General features: G+C 37.6%; 1 non-coding gene across 1 annotated transcript; it reads left to right on the top strand.

Moving 5' to 3' along the window:
* Positions 1-17,169: 17,169 nt before the first annotated feature.
* Positions 17,170-17,296, top strand: LOC111813424. The gene has a single exon (XR_002818698.1). It is a non-coding gene; the product is annotated as a small nucleolar RNA SNORA65 (small nucleolar RNA).
* The last annotated feature ends 791 nt before the right edge of the window (positions 17,297-18,087 follow it).

Here is an 18,087-nt window from a genome sequence, read left to right as displayed (position 1 = left end):
GAAGTATAGTTACTCAAAGCCCAAAGGTAACCCAAAGTAGTTGTATTTCTTTCCTTCACTGAACTTTAGAGGTACTTTATGTTACTTTAAAGTGAAATAAAATTAGATTTTTTCACTTCCATTCCATTCTTCTCTTTTAGTAGATGAGTGCCTTCAGTTCAGATTTTGCTGTTTTGTGTTGAAGCAAGAGTGGCTAATATGTATGTCATATTTTCTGCTTCCCCAAAATGTGCTAAGTATTTGGCACCCATTTTTTCTTTTAGTCCACTCAAAAATGGTGTGAGGTTATGGTGATCATAATGTCCACTTTATAGAATGGTGGTCAGACAGAAAGAAGTCAAGTTAGTCTCCATGTCTCAGAAACTGGCCCTGAATCCATAGTTCATCATTCCAGAGTATAGACATCAACTGTAGTGCACATTGATTATGCAATTCAAAGTTCTGATTTGCTCTTTCCTAAAGATTTACACAGTAAAATTATGCAGTAAAACTAAATTATCTTACCAAGTAAAAAGCAGAAGTCAAACTTAACATAATGTCCAGTTAATAGTGGACACTTAAGGCTTGAGAGATAGCTCAGCAGACTAAGCACCTGCTTGGGCAATCAGAAGGACCAGGGTTGGATCCCTAATCCCCAGCACCACATGACATGCTGGCCCCACCCCAGGTGTGCTGAGCCGGCCACCGAGGGCAGGTGTGGTGGCACACGCCTGCAATCCCAGTGTGGGGGAGGCTGCAAATAGGAGGATCACTATGAGTTTGAGCTGTGTAGTGAGACCCTATACCACATACATAAATTAAAAAAGTGGATATGTGAAGAATATTTGTTGAAGGAATAGAGAAAAGAACATAAAAGCCTAAGTTGTTTTAATGTATAGTTGACACTGCATAACACCAAAAAGAAATATCTAACAGAACAGATATTTCCTGTCTTGAGACACTGGCATTTCCTTGCCGTCACTAATCCCTCTGCCTCCATCCCTCTGCCTCCTTTCAGTTTTTCTTTACTTGTAACCTATGTGTTATTGAAGATACCTCACAGTTCTGCTAAATTTCCAGTTCTTACTCTCATGTCCTATTGTAATCTACCTGGAGGACAAAGTCAGCATTTTCTTGGAAGCCCTGAGCTACTATTTTTGGGATTCTGAGAAAGCCCCATTGACTTGTATTCCTCTCTATCTCCTGGGAATTTTAGAACCAAAGCATCAGGACTTAGCTTAGGATTTTATGATTTCAGACCTTTGTGCATTAATGTCAGTGATAGATCACAAACTAATCTCTGGGGAGGGAAAAAATGTGGTTGTGAATGCTCAGAGTCTAAGAGGGATGGGGACGGAAGAAAAACACAGGCTGAATCAAGTGAGAGGTCATGAGGAGAATATGGAAGATTAGGGACTTTTGAGCAGTGCTAGCTCAGCCAGGGCTAGGTACAAGGAGCCAGTGCGGATCCTGAGCACCAGCTGCCTTGAGTGGACTTGGAATAAGAAGGTGAGGACTGCACCCTTCCTGGGGCTTGTTTCCAAATCTATAAAGTGACTGATTGCCTTTTAAAAAATATACTTTTATTTCACATTAAAAGCTTTATTTCACCAAGGCCTAACACATTTGCATTGGCAGATGAGCCCATCAGCTTAAGTAGGAAGGTGAGTGACCATTGCCAAGGAGGAAACCCACAGACTCGCAGCATGCTATAGAAGTACTTCAAAGATATGCAAATAAAGAACATGCCACTTTTAAGATCCCTTTTTTGTTGAAAGGTTTACAAAAGGGAATGTAAGCATCAAAGAGCAAGCATGCTGTGAGTTCTGTGGTGGCCTTTGGGGGACTGGGAGATGTACAGCTCAGCTTGGTTGATGGATTCCTCCCTGGCCTGAGCCAGGTCTGTGGTCTTCTTGAATTTGGGGAACAGCTCCAGCAGCACATGGCAGTCTATTACTAGCCAAACCTCACACCTTTGAAGGCAGGCACTGTGTATGTTTTCACCATAGGCAGCTCCCAAGGAGGTGAGGGACAGATATCCCTGGCCTAAAGGGGTGTTTGGCAGTTTTCTGCAACAGTTTTTAAACTTCTGAGCTGTCCGTGCTGATTTGAATATCAAATGTTACCTCCCATGTTACTATTTTATTTTGTAAGTGAAAATATATTTAAGAGATGTCCTTTTCCATATACACAGTTGTTGCTTCTAATAGCATCTGAATGGATGTGTGTACACACCCAAGTCTGCACATGTGCAATGAATGTTAAATTGGGGGCATCTTTGGTAACAAGCTGATAGTCTTTCAGAAAGGAATATATGCGAAATTGATTTAGGTTTCATTCATTCAAACTAGGAATGTGGCATATCAGCCATAGTAAACCCTATTCAGGAGTTGGAAGTTAGAAACCAAAAATATAGCTTTTGCTCCTAAGGAACTCTAAGTAGAGAGGGGAACGATATGCCAAGAGGTAATTGTAATACACAGTCACAAATGATTTAGCAGAAGTGGCAAGATAGTTACAGAAAACATGGAAAGGTGAAGCAAGCTGGGATTGCAAATTGGCTGAAATTTTATGGAGGACATACTACCTTCAGATGGCAGAGTGCAAAAACTAGAACTGTATATTATTTCTTTAACCTTGAAATGACATTTGATTGCTTAAGAGCTTAGCAACTAATCTTTCCCCATTCTCTGCCCTTCTAGGCATCAATTAGAATCAGCTGAAATGCATCAAGGTAAATTATTTAGGGTTTAAAGTAAAAGCTACCCTTTTCTGACTTGGGTTAGCTCCTAGAAGCTAGAGTGTTATTCATTTAATAATTTTTCTGATTAAGGCTTTTTTTTTTCTGGCAGTTTCTTTTGAAGAAATAGGTAAGCAAAGCAAGCTGGCGAGAAAGCAATGACACAGATCCTAGTATTTCAGGCTTCTCTGCTTCTGGCAGACTTAGCAGGATATCATCTGCTCCATGCACAAGGAAAATAAAATTGCATGCATGAGGCCCCAGTTACAGTGAAGGGGGGAATCCAATCTTTGACTTAGAAAAATCTAATTCTCTCAAGGTATATTGAAGTCCGCAAGGCAGTTATCTTTCTGAGCAGCTAGATGCAACCTGGAAATGTAGCTCCTAATAGCCTTGGCGAGATTAAGTGAAGTGTCTGTGATTGTGGCTGTTGCACACGGGTCATGAAGAATTCGGCGCTCCCCACCCCTCCCCATGCATCTCCGAGTCAGCCCGTACCTGCAGTTCCTTTTGTGCTTGCCTATCCCATGCTTTTTGCCTCTTCTCAGCTGCCCCCATTCCAGTGCTACTCTCTCTAGGAGGAAGGAAAAATGAACAGTCTGGCAGCGTAAGCAGATAAATTTAATAGGAATTGATGAAGGTGGCCCAAGAATGCCACTGTTCTATTATTTTTGCAGTGAGAAAGGTTATCAGGGCTCAGCGAGCCACACTTTCTTGCTGAAGTATTTCGCAACTGAAGAGTTTTGGTGCTTACTGGACTTATAGGGAATTGAGAGAAAACTAGAAAGAGAAATTCATTCAAACCATAACTGATATAAGGTCCATCTCGGGAAGTGGGAGAGAACAGTGTATTGGGTGATTTTGGGATGAGATGAGAGCTAATGTTCTGAAGTTGGCACGAAGATCTTTCTGGTGAAGTTTAATTTGTGAACGAGGGGCCAAATTTTGAGTGTACTTTGATCTTAATTGAAGCATCAGCCTTTGAAATGGAAACACATGTGGATAAACATACAAACAGTTTTGGTGGCACATACTTTCCATGTAAGTTAATATCTGTAGAAAATGGGACTCAGGCAATAGGCACTACGGCTGCTCCTGCCTGTAATTCTGCTTCAGACTTCAATTTCAAGTCTGTGTTTCTTTTTCTTTCTTTCACTTTCTTGCTTCTTCTTTCTTCTCCTCTCTTCTCTCCTTTCCTCTCCTGTTCTCTCCTTTCCTCTCCTCTCCTTCTCTCTCTCTAAAAAAATATTGACAGTAGAATTTATTAAAATCTCTTCTCTCTCTCTTTCTCTCTCATAATTTGAATAGATCCTTCAAAACATATGAAAAGGAATGAAGTCTTCTAAGAATACCCAGAATGGCCTACCACATCTCCCAGTTCAGCCTCAGAAATGACTTGCCCTCAAACTGAGACTTCCACAGATTTAAAAGTAATAATGGTTTTCTTTTTGAACCTTTTGCTAACCAGGCATGTATTTATTATCATCTAGTGATTCTTGTAATTCCTAAAGACAAAGTGATGCAGACTGAACTAAACAAGACAAAGGGAGAGCTATTAGCCTACAAAACTGAGGTGTTCAAAGGTAGCTCTGGAAGGCACTCAAAAAAATAGTGTCAGGGCTTTCTCTCCACCACCATTTCTAGGCTCTACTTGTCTTCCAGATCTTCATGAGGGTAGACTAATGACAACATTAATCTCTTGTTTCTCAGTTAAAATAATTAATAGGAAGTGCTCTTCCCCTTAATTTATGTAACATTCTTTTGGAAGAAAGTTGGTGGTTGGTAACATACCCCATGAAGCTTAGGGAGCATTAAATTATAGTAGGACAGATTTTGTATCTATTCTTACAGCCAGTGATAAGTGAGGCTCCATGACTTACAGTTTATAGGAAGCACTTAGAGTAGGAACAAGAAGTTTTTAAAAGGAAAGAACAGTGCTGAGTAAATTTTGTTTTTGGACAAGGTCTTACTGTGTAGTACAGGCTGTCCTTGAACTCACTATGTAGCCTAGGCTGGCCTCAAACTCATGGTGATCCTCCTGCCTCAGCCTTTCAAGTGCTGGGATGACAGGTGTGTGCCATTATGCCTGGTCCTGAGTAGGGGAATATGACAATGTTTTACTATTTTATTATACTGATAATCTTTTTTATGTGGCTGTCCTTCTGAGAGGAGATAACATTCTCTTGGTAGGAATATAGATTGATTCTTCTCTTAGACATTCCAAGTCCAATATACAATTTGACCTTGACTTGCCTTTGGATTTACTTTTCTCTTTACAGGGTCTCACTATGCAGCTCAGACTCATAGTGATTGCCCTGTCTCAGCCTCCCGAGTGCTGGATTACAGACGTGTACCACCACGCTCAGTTTTGTTGGCCAGCATGGCATGCTCAGAGTTCCAGGGCCAGCATGGTATTAACTGGGGATTGAACCTAGATCCTTGCACTTGCCAGGCAGGTGCTTAGACTGCTGACCTATCTCCCCAGCCCTGATTTAGTTTTCTATTATGTAAGATTCACCTCTAAGCTTTAACTAAACATGACTTGCATCACTATTCTTCAAATATTTCCTTTTCTAGGGCTTTGCTTTGAGGGCTCTTCATTATCAGAATTAGAGTGAACTGCTGTCGTAAATGACAGTAGAATTTATTAAAATCTCTTCTATCTCTTTATTTCTGAAACTGAACTAACGGTTAGATTTTTATGTTAAAATGTAATAACCTCAAATACCATTTAAATTATGTGGTGTTTTGTTAATTTTGTTGCTGTTTTAGCAAATTAGTTATGTTCTACATTGTTCCCATCTAAGCAAAATTATTAGCTTCTAAATAACTTATTTGTAAAAGACTTTTATGCCCTTATTGTTCAACGTAAGTATCCTAGACAATATCAAAAGACATACAAATTATTCCATTTCAAAGAAGGCTCAAATCGATTTCATTTCTGTGATCTAAATGTCAAGGGCCAGTGAAGAGAGTGCCCAGCATTTCCTCTATGTTTTGGTAAAGACACGTGTGGTCATGTTTGAGTGGATGTCAGCATTGTGACAGAAGCACCAATAAAATAAAATAAAATAAAATGAAATAAAATGGTAGGAGATTCAAAGAATTTATTCTAAAATTAGAATCTGTAGGAATGCTTTAAAAATTTGTTCCTTTGAATTTTTCAGGCAATAAATAATATTCAAAGAACAGAACTTAACAAAAAAAGGAGATATAGAGGAATGTCCATTTTGTATCTGTGTATTCAAAGTGGTTAGGATAGATACATAGCTACATTCTCTTAATGAATAGAGGGATTTGTTCTAATGGTGTTTGTAAATAGGATATCATGTTGGCATCTTATACAGCAAATAACCACTAGGAAGAATGTATGCAATGTGTTAATTATTGAAACTGTCCTACCAATTTGATTTAAAACTGTCACATTGCTATTTGTTTCTCAATAAAACTATGGAAAAAATGAGAATTTTAATTCAAAAGTCAAGAATTTATTTCCTTTATTTTAAAATAAACATTGAGGATTCCCCATTATTCACTGTGCTACAAAACTTTTGAATGTGGAATGTTCAACAGCCTATCCATTTTAGTAGGTTTCAAAGCCAGGAAAACTCCAGTTGTCTAGTGATGAATGGTTTTTGTTTTGTTTTGTTTCTAAGTAGCTAACTAAGTGCTAGGGAGAATTAATCCCATCTACTAAGAAAGGCTACTAATTAGGGTGAACTGTGCTTTCATAATCGAGAGTAGAATTTGTTAATAATTTATGTCAAAATGTAATAGCTTCAAATGCCATTTAAATTGTGTGGTGTTTTGTTATTTTTGTTACTGTTTTAGCAAATTAGTTATACTCTACATTGTTCCCATCAAACCAAAATCATGGTATTTTTTTGGCAGAAATTAAAATTTTATTTTTAGCCTTTAATTAAAGAAATTGTCCAATAGGTACTCAGCTGCTTAAAAGTGAGAATATTTTTATTTCTTGCCTTTTATTCTTGGATCTCTCAAGACTATGGACAAGGAGAGTGGTCTTTAAAGTTTTAGTTTGTTATTTAGTAATTTACTTTAATTTCTTTTTCTTTTATTTCCCAAGTTGAAGTCTTTAGTCAAGAGCCAACTTGTGGTTAACTCTCAATGAAACTATCTCTGAAAGCTTGGGCTGAAGGTGCTTTTCCCCTCTGCCATTCCCTAAAACCTCCTTTCTTAAAGTGTGGTCCCTGAACTAGCAGCACTGACAAGATGTAAGTAGTTGATAGAGATGCTCTTTCTTGGGTTCTCTCCTACATCTGCTGAATCTGACACACTGGAGGGGGCATCAGCAGTCTGTGTTTAACAAGCCCTCTGGGAGATTCTGTTGCACATTGACGTTGAGTACTACTTCTCTAGAACTTAGTGTTCAGTTCTGTATTTATATGAGAAGTGTATTACATCAATTTTACTAGATATGTGCTTCAGATCTTCCTGTCATATTTGCTTTTTAGGTACCCATTAAAGACTTGAAACCTGGAAGTCTGTAGACAAGTGAATATAGCAGAGCTTAGAGTTTGTATAGCAAAACAACAAGGAACTAGAATTCTTTTTTTTCATCACAAATAGAACTTAATTTATTACTATTAAAAATATGGATCTTCAAGGAGATTATGGGGCCACAGAGGAATGCAATCGATGATGTAGTATGTGCCTAAAGAGAGTCACATGGAGAGAAAACATTCTCTCAGGCTTTCACAGAGAGAAAATTGTCAAGCAATGGCCATGACTCATCTACATGGCTAACAGTGACAAAGGATCTACAAACTGCAGTACAGGGTTTCGGGATAAGTCCTGAGGGGACTTGAGTGACTGTGTCAAATACAAAAGTTACATTTTTTGTTATATAGGTCTTGCTTTATCTTGGTCTTAACCATCCAGCAGAAAAGTGTAGAAACGAGGTATGAAAAGTGAAGCCATGTTAATATGCTGAGCTGTGGAAGGCTCAAGTCATCAGATTTGGACATTGCCAGTCTTGTGCGTAACCCACTACTATTGTAGAGTACTGGACTATATTGGAATATTTTGCTGAATTCATGAACCTACAATATTTGGATGGCAATGGAATACCCATCTCTGACAAAACTGAACAAAAAAGGTGATATAAATGAAGACAATTTTGTATCTGTATATACAAAATAGTTAGGATAGATATATAGCTACTTTCTCTTAATTCAATAAGAAGAAAGATCTGTACTAATTAATAGTGTTTGGACAGGATATCATGTCTGCATCTTGTACTATGAATGACTACTACAAAGACAACAATATGCAATGTATTAATTGTTGTAACTCTCCTACCAACCTGTTTTGAAGCTGTCATATTGTAATTTTTTTCTCAATAAAATTTAAAAAAAAATCTGGATCTTAAACAGACTTTTGGACTGGTGGTTCATATCCATCAGCTTGTTCAACTTTATTTATTTATTTATTTATTTATTTATTTATTTATTTATTTTAGCTCTTTCAACTTTAGCTCCAGTCTCATCTCCAGTAGCCTTTCCAGAGCTACTACCTTTACTATGAAGCTCCATGAGTTTTTCCAATTCAAACTTGGGGTTCTTCAGCACTTTCACTTTTTTGACAAAGACATCATGAAAAGGGTAGATACAATGGCAAGCCTTTTCTGTGTCTTTTCAAATGCTCTCTGGAATGAGTTTATTGACCACTTCCTTCAAGTCCTTTGTCATACCTCTTAGGTCATGATTTCCATCGTCTTCTTCTGGACCTGGTGGACCCGTTGGTGCTGAGCATAAGAGTGCTTCTCTGTCTGATTTTTGCGTGTTTTAGTAAAGCCAACACAGAACAGTCGAAGCAAATAATCATCGGTAGTCTTGACATCAACATGAGCTTCAATCATGGTCTGCATTTTTTTGACCATGGAACACATTTTGTCACCGGTGAGATCCACGCCATGGAAGTTAGTCAGGCAGTTTTTGCCCTGAACATCTTCAGTAATCAGCTTGAATTTTCTAAAGGCAACTTCATCATTCTACAGATCAGCAAGGCTCACTTCAAACACTCAACCTTTGAGCCCATCAGATGCAATTTTGGTTCCTTGATCTCGGGTGATGAGTGTTTTTCCAATATTTATTATGTTGAACATAGCCAGCACCTTCATGTCATACCAGTCTTTTTTAGAAAGTGGAGATCAACCACTTTCTTCTTAGCTCCTTTTTGACTGTCTTTCATAAGGCGCTTGTTCTTGCCTACCGCCATGGTGCTTCTCAGAGAGCCAAAAGGAGGAACTAGAATTCTAATCCATCTCTTCAGTTGTCCAGTTTGCCTTTTTCGACTGAATGGATCAGGTAATTTTTCTGGTGCCTGCCTGAGCACAGAAGAGACACAATAGTCATGTGTTCACTTACCATGGTACACTTCCCTCTTGTACCCTAGCAATTGCGGCCCTATTGCTTAGAGTTTTTGCAAGTTTTTTTTGGTCAAGTTTAAGAGAAGGGCAAACCCACTTTAATTTAAATGTATGGAACAGACTATTAAACATTTTGTTCTTCAAAAGACACTGTTCCATTCCATCAAAACAGACTCTTGTTCACTTCAGGTTTTGCCTGCAAGGCTGCTGAGCTCTTTGGGTGTCTAACCTTGCTCTCTTGTCATCGGCTATTAAAACTGCTAAAACAGAAGAATGCTTAACCATTCCAGCTGTTAAAACATTGGTACATGCTTTGGTGAGCACGGATCTAAATGCTTTGAATGGCCCTTTAGGGAATCTTCCTTCTTTTCAAAAACTCACAGTTCAGTAAAAATCCAGCCATAGTTTTAACTTGTTCAGTCTCTAGATGTGCTCATGTATCTCTGTTTTTTCCAGAATAGGATCAGTTAGTCATTAGTCTAATGATTAATTTTCAATCTGCTAATTTTTATTACAGTTCATCCCTTAAGACAACGATGACTTTACTGGCTTTGCCTTTTACAATTTTAAAAATCCAAATGATTCTTGTAGGGTGGGTCAGAATATAGGAGTAGCAAAAATTTTATCATTGAGGAGCACTTTCTTTCTCTTATCTGCCCAGTGGACCTATGGTAATACCCAGCCCACATACTATCCTGATCTCTGAATCCTTCCCTTACTTCCACTTTTGTTTTTATCCACTTTTGCACTCCCATTTTGTGATTTATAAATACCAGATTCCTATACATTCTCTACTAAATTTTATAGGATCTGCATTTAAAACTTTTAGTATATTGTTCTAATAGGCATCTTATATTTCATTAGGCTCAGAAAGATTTTTTCATTTTCATTTTTATTAGTACAGGTTCTGCATTACATAGAGATTACCATCATGGGGGAAGTTGGTACATGCACATGACACATATGAATTCATTTTATGTCCTCTTCCTCTTCCCCCTACCTCCATCTCTTTGTCACATTCTGATTTGAAAAATATCTATCTTCCTATTTCCTATTATCAATTATTTTGCTCTTTAGTGCATTTATGCTTTGATTTTCTCACATAAGAAAAGCCATATAGATAGGGCTGGGGAGATATCTCAGTAGAAGAAGTGCTTGCCTGGCAAGCGCAGGGTCCTGAGTTCAATCCCCAGTACCACACACACACACAAAAAGCCATACATTGAAACCATATGCAAGATTTACCTATTGTGAGCTGTGCTGTCATAAACATAGGAAGGAAGATATCACTGTAATTCCATATCTTTAACTTACTGAGGAAGATAGCTACAAGGGGGATTACTGGATCAAATGGAATTTCCAGTTGCAGATTTTAAAGGAATCTTTATGCTGATTTCCACAGTGGTTGTACTAGGTTACATTTTCACCAGCAGTGTAGAAGATTCCTTTTCCCCTGCATCTTCACCAGAAGTTGTTACTATTTGATTTCTTGATGATAGCCATTCTTTCTGGAATAAGATGGAATTATAGTCCTGCTTTAATTTGCATTTCTCTATTGGCCAGTGATTTGAACATTTCTTCATGTGTTTATTGGCCATTTGGACTCTCTGAAATATCTGTTCATTTTACCTACTCATTTTTTGATTGGGTCTTTAATTTTTTTGAGTTCTTTATATATTCTCAATATTAGATTTTGTCAGAGACTTCTTCTATAGGTTGTCTTTCATTTGGTGGGATATTTTATTTGCTATATGAAAGGTTTTTCATTTGGTAAAGCCTCATTTGCTGATTCTTAATGCTATTTCTCATGCAGCTGGGCTCTGCTCACAAAGTCCTTGCCTGTGGCTGTGCCTTCAGGAGTTTTACCAATTTTGTCTGCCAGCAGATTAAGTGTTTCTGTTTTAGTATTTAGATATTTGATCCATTTTGACTTTAGTTCAATATGTTGTGAAATATCTGGAGCCAGATTTAATCTTCTGCATGTGTGTCACCAGTTTTTCCCAGCACCATTTGTTAGAGAGTGTCTCTTTCTTCCCTCATGTTTTTTGCCTGTTTGACATAGATGAGATGGTTGAACATGTTCGGGGTTGTTTCTGTAGCCTGTAATCTGTTTCATTAATCAACCATGTCCATTTGTGCCATCCTCTGTTAGTTTTTTTTAACTGTAGCTTTGTAATATAATAACATGAAATTTGAGATTATGATATTCCTTGCTCTGCTGTTGTTGCTCAGGATTGCTTTTGCTCTTCTGATTATATGTGAACTTTAAAGTTGTTTTCTATGGTTTATGAGGAATGCTTTTGGTATTGTTGAAGGCAAGAGTTACAAGAGGAACAATTTACTATACAACACATAATTTATTTATTTATTTATTTATTGGCAGAACTGGGTATTGAACTCAGATCCTTGTGTTTAACAGTCAAGCGCTTATCCTACTGAGCCATCTCCCCGGCCCCCTATACAACACATAATTTATAAGATTATTTTGTAATAATTACCCAAAGAGTCATACAAAGAGAGTTCAGGAAATCTGTCCACACACTAAGACCCAAAGAATGCAGCTGAGGGCCTGGATCCCATGGCACTGTCCTATGTGAGTTTAGCTCAAGACCTAGAGTCCATGAAAATGTTTCATGCAGGTCTGTTTCAAAGATCTGTGCTAAGAGGCCCCAGGGTAAGTGGTGGAAGCTAGTAAGTCTGTGCCAGTGAGATCAAAGTAAGAACCAGACCTCCCCTGAAAGGTACTACAGCCATCCTTAGCAACGAGAAGATCTTGAACTCCTGCAATAACAGCTGAGTCTATACTAGGAAGGTCAGCACAACAAGCTTCTCCAGTACATTGAGCAATGCACCATCTTCCTCTCCAGAGCCAGGAAGCAATGCTCAAAGTAAACTGCGATCATACTCAGTGACAACAAAGTCCTGAGCTCCTTCTATGAGAACATCCAAGTTCATCAGGAAGGCCAGCATGACAAGCTCCTTCAAGATAACCAATAACTTCAGGAGAACCAATAGCTCCTAACAGTTTCTAAACCTCTTATTCTCCAATTCTTCCTTTTATGCTGCCAGCAACAATTGTCAGATGGGCTTCCCACACTCAGTACCATTCTGTATTCAGTTCAGCTGGGTGTTACAAGTTGACTACCAGTTGCCAATCCATCACAGTTAGTTTGATTGGGTATTCTGATTAAATCTATACTTCATTTGTGGAAGTATAGCCATTGTGATTATTTTGGTTTTTCCTATCTAGGAACAGAAAATATCTATTAATTTTCTGATATACTCTTCAATTTCCTCTTATAGTGTACTCCAGATATTGATACAGAAGTTTTTCATGTTGTCATTAGCTTAATTCCTAAGTATTTAATATTTGTCGAAGCTGTTGTGAATGGTATTGTTTTCCAAATTTATTTTTAGGTAGGTTCATTATTGGTGTATAAGAGTGCTATTGAAGGTTGTGTATTGATTTTGTACCCTGCTACCTCCTAAACTTATTAGTTCTTGGAGTTTTTGGTGGATTTGTGTTGGTTTTTTATGTAAATTGTCATACCATCTATGAATATGGATGATTTGACCTGCCCTTTACTGGCATGTATCCTTTTTCTTTCTTTTGCATGATTGCTGTTGCTAAAGTTGCAAGCACTATATTTAACAGGAGTGGTGACAGTGAGTATGCTTGACTTGTTTCTGGTTTTAGAGGGAAAGCTTTCATGTTTTCTCTGTTTAAGATAATGTTCACAGTAGGTTTGTCATAAATGGCTTTAACAGATTGCAATATGGTCCTTCTATGCTTATTTTCTTTAGTGTCATCATGAATGGATGTTGGAATTTCTCAAAGGCTTTTTCTGAATCTGGAATGTTCAAGTGAGGTTTTATTTTTAAAGAAAGCAAAGTGGTTAAGAAACATGAGAAATGATACAAAATTTCATTAATCACAGTATTAGGAATTTAACAATAATTGTTCTATTGCATGGTATCATCTTCAAGTTAGTTGTTTAGGTTATCAGATATAAACCTGCAAAATTGGTTTTAAAAAGTTATAAGCAATTAAAAAGGACAAACTATTTAAATAAGTAAGCATTAACTGACTCTTTCTATAAACCAGCAGAAAACAGCAGTATAATTATCCAAGCTATACTGTGAATATACATAAATATATATTTTTCCTTTCTTTTGTCCTTTTCCTCATCCCAGTTTTTCCTTCCCACTGAACAAATTCTTTCCCTTTCACAGCATCTATTGTGCCTTTCAGATTTTATATACTTTTTTCTGGTTGTACACTTGCAAAACAATACACTGTTTGCACATGTCGGTCTGGCTTATTTTATTTACCAACTATAGTCTCTAATTGCATCCATTTTCTTATAAAAACTTCATGGGGCTGGGGATTTGGCTCAGCAGTAGAATGCTTGCCTAGCAAGCTAGAAGCCCTGGGTTCAGTTCTCAGTACCAAAAGCAAAAAAAAAAAAAAAAAAAAAAAACCTCCCTTAAAAACAGTTCAACCAAAGACCTTCAAATTTATTTTTCATATAGATGATTAATACTCCACTATGTAAAAATGCCACATCTTTTTATTCATTCTTCAGTTGATGGGCATTTGGATTGTTTCTAAGAGGACAAATTGTGTTGCTATAAACATGGGTGCACATATAGTTCTGTGATATGATGTTTTCAGTTATGCTGGAGAAATATCTAGAAGGGGAATACCTGGGTTGAACAGGATCTCCAATCCTGGCCTTTTGAAGAATCTGCACTCTGATTTCCGTAGTGGTTGTGCCAATCTGCACTCACATCAACCTTAGAGAAGGGTTCCTTTTTCCCCTCAGGCCCTCTAGCATTTGCTATTGGTTGACTTGATGATAAGGCATTTTTTCTGAACTAAGATGAAATCTCAGTATTGTTTCAATTTGCATCTCTTGAATGACTAATGATATTAAGTATTTTTTCATATATTTATTTGCCATTTGTATTTCTTCCTTTGTGAAGTGTATATTCATCTCAGATGATCATTTTTGGATGGGATCTTTGGATTTTGGAGGCATGAAAAATTTCAATGCTCTATATGTTCTAGATAAAAGGTCTTTGTCTGAGGGAGAGTCAGCTTTAATTTTTTTTTCCAATTTGTGGGTTTTCTTTTTACTCTGTGATTTCTTTTCTTTTTTTTTCATATATTTAGTACAGGGTCACAGAGTCTACAGGTTCTCACTACATAGACTGGACTCATAGTGATCCTCCTGTTTTCGCCTCCCAAGTGCTGGGATTACAGGTGCATGCCCTTACGCCCAGTCCCAATCACCATCTCAGCATGCACTGCGCATGGCAAGCTGGGAATCGAACTTCATCTGCTACGCTCTGCCTAAGCAGGTGCTGCTGAGCTATCTGGCCCACCCTTCAGCTATCTCAGTCTTGAGAAAAACATCCTGCCTGGACGTTGTGGGCTATTAGTAGCTAGCAACCTTGTGTCTTGCGACTTTGTAAATGTATAAATAAAGGCTCTTATTATTGTTCAGGGGATCATTTTATCCAACCAGGTAGGTGAGTTACCAGCTAACCCAGCTCTTGTCTTTTTATCTGTTTTCCTCACTCTTGCCAGTTTTCTCCTCAGGGACAACGGATCACACTGACACCAATGGGTCCCCACAAGTTGCAATTTCATTACTTTTAGTGCTTGAAACACTTCACTGCAACCTCTCATGAAACTTAAGGTTTGTGTTGCCAAACATGCTGTAATTCTAATGGATTTACCTTCTTGAATGATTCATTGCTTTTCTCTAAGATTCAGTCCTTGCATTGGACTTTAAGATTTTGGCTCTGAGATGTTGTGCAGAAGTTCTTGATTCTGGGTATATTGGGGTTTGTATGCTTTTTATTTGTATGTTAAATGATTTCCTCATACTTGGAGTGTTTTCCACTATTATTTCCATAGTGTTTTTTATTTTATTTGTACTATCTTCTGATTTCTCACTAATTTCACTTATGTTGGATTGATCTCCTTTCCATCTGCTAGTAATTGTTTCATTCATTTCTATGCTGTTTTGTTTTCAAGGCATCTACAAGCAAATTTCCACCTACATCAGACCTATTTTCCAGTGCTGACAATTTTCTTTCACATTATTTTTCAAGTATTTTGATTCCAGGTCCAGGAAAGGCTACATTTTGCTGTTGCTCTATTATACCATTTTAAATCTCCCAGACAGATGTTTTCACTCCTTTTCGCTGAGTTCTTCCTTGGGGCCTCTTCCTTCTCCCACCATTTCTTTCCTTCCATTTATTTTCTTCTACAATCCATCAAAGTCCTGTGAAATCTGCCCTTAGTAGATCTACCTCTAATAGGATTGTATATTCCAAACCATCCATTGATATTCTTCATAACAAAGAGCTTCTATTACTGTGCCACGTTAGTCATATATGCTCACCTATCACTAATTAAAGTTATCTTTCTCTTTGTTTTGTCTTGTCCCAACTAAAATCTAAACCCTCAGAGCAGAATCTCATCTTTCCTGTTCAAATAACTCTATTCAAGTAACTCTATCTCTAGATCCTAGGATAATAAATGGTGTGAGAAGGTGCTTAAAATACATTTGAGACAGAGAAGAAGTGTCTGACTCAGTTTTTCCTGTGCTAGCTGGAGAGGGGATGTAGCTTGGCGGGTGGCTGCTCTCCCTCCCTCTCCTCTATTGCTCTTTCAAGGGACTGAGACAACTTATTTCTGCCATCTCCCTGGCTATCAAGCTCCCACTTCTCACTTCAATATTCATGCAACCAGAATGTCAGTGTGGCACCCCTGCCACTTCAGACGCTGCTGTTGCCTTTTCTGAAGAAGGGAGGAGGTATGACTAAGATTGGGAAGGAGGGATATAGGTCTTTTATCAATTTACCCAGCCTCGCAGCTAGCTTTTCTGATTTTCTGGTTTCAGACCTGTCTCTCACTTATGTAAGCCTGTAGCTGTATCTAAATAATTCTTCCCAGCCATGTCTGGTCTCAGGTTAGTCCAGGAGAGCTCCCTCCAGTAAACTGACACTCCTGGTGCTACAGACCAGAACTTATTAAAATAAAGACCCATGTTGGTGGTCCTGTAAACTTGTTTGTAATTTATTTCTTGGATATTATGGGTTTCAAGAGCATTCTAAATGTGCTTGAGATTCTTACCCTCAGTCATGTGGACAAAGCAATTATTTCAAAAGAAAGGGCAATAAAAAGTACCATACAGCTCCAAAGACCAAGCAGCCAACAAAGAGACTAGTACCTCATAGCATCAACCTACAGTGTCCAGCACAAGCTGGCCCAAGAAAGCAATGCCCATCAGCCACAGTGACCAGCAGCCACAGTGACCAGCAGCTGACTTCATCAGCTGTTGATATTTGGTGTTAATTGGTGTCTTCTGATGACATCAGGACTGCTAGCAGGCTTGCACTTTGCCAATTCATGTCTTCCTTCTGAATCAATTAAAAGAGTCATAGGCTGTTTGGCAATAATTGTGAGTTTCCACATTGTTAAAGAACATCTATCTTAAATTAGATGTCTTATGATGGTGTAATGGGTGAACTGAGAATTAACAATTGGCTTCCCTCTGTATCTCATTTTCTGATATTGAGAAATGATTGCACGCTGAAAAAGAAATTTCCATCCTGAAAAAAATAGGTAAATTAATAATCAATATTGCGAGTAACAAACTTGAGTTTAATCATGTGACTCTGAGCATTATTTAATTTGAGTTTAATTTTTCTCATGTATGAAAGGATGACATTATTCGGGCATATAAGCTATCACCCTACATTTTCCTATTTGAATGAATTCTATGAAAATGTTTTACTCAGCATCTTCTTTTCTCCATTTTTTAGCAATTATCTGGCACACATCAACTAATAGGTTGCTTTTTCTCCGGTAGTACAAGATATCATGTTAACAGCTTGAATCAATTATAATTTTTAATTGAAGCTGAATATATTTAATTGTATGATTTTGAATTACTCAGGTTAATTTCACCAAAGTTATAACAAGAATCTGGGACACTATGAAAGATACTTGGCAGATAGAAAAAAATGTTATAATCAGCCACCAGCCACTGCACCTGACCAGTTCTGTTGGCTGGTGCAATCCAGTGGTGAGCTGATAGTAACCCCAGCTTAGGAAACAGGGTTGTTCTTCATGTGGGCAACTCTGTACCAAAAGCATGGGAACAGCCCAGAGAAAAAACCAGAAAAAACCAGAAAAAATGTTATAAATAAAACTATTATGTGCATTAATTCACATATCTTCTTCCTGTATGTTGTGTGAATTTTCTTTATTTATTGATCTTATCAGCAAAATAAGCTTCACATAGCCCATGCATATGTGGACTTGTGATCATGTAGCCTACAGTTTAAGTAAATGATAACAAATTTTGAAGTCTCGAGATTGAAGGTTCTCCAGGATCTCCATTTGTTTTAAACCATAAACATATAATATTCATGCAAAAAAAATAGGCACTACTTTCAATTATTTATTTGTTTATTTTTGGCAGAACCGGGGATTGAACTCAGGCCCTTGTCCTTGCCAGAGAAGCACTTATTCCACTGAGCCATCTCCCCAGCCCACTGCTTTCAACTATTAATTGTAGATTATGTAGGTATGTATTTACAATGAGTCTACTTAATTCAATAATGAAAGATATTGATATTAATGAATCCATGCATATATTTTAAAAATTATGCACAGCTGCCAGCCCAGATGAAAAAAACAAGAACCGAATTTTGTCTCATACTTAAACCACAGAATTTGAAAATATTTTGAAGTATAGGCAATAGGAACAGTGACCTTTGAACATGATACGCAAACAAGATGAGCTCTAAAATTACCCAAGGTTACTGTCTGTTGAAAGAGTGTTTAAAATAAAGACTTCCTTGAGTTGAGGAGCCAGAGTCTGGGAAAACTAGAGGCTAAGGCAGTAGAAAGGGAAAGCTTCAGAGAAGAAGCTGTAGAGATCTATAAGGGATC

Source organism: Octodon degus, unplaced genomic scaffold (genome assembly GCF_000260255.1).
Source record: "Octodon degus isolate 3935 unplaced genomic scaffold, OctDeg1.0 scaffold00007, whole genome shotgun sequence".
NCBI classification, from domain to species: domain Eukaryota; kingdom Metazoa; phylum Chordata; class Mammalia; order Rodentia; family Octodontidae; genus Octodon; species Octodon degus.
This window is presented reverse-complemented; position numbering and strand designations above follow the sequence as displayed.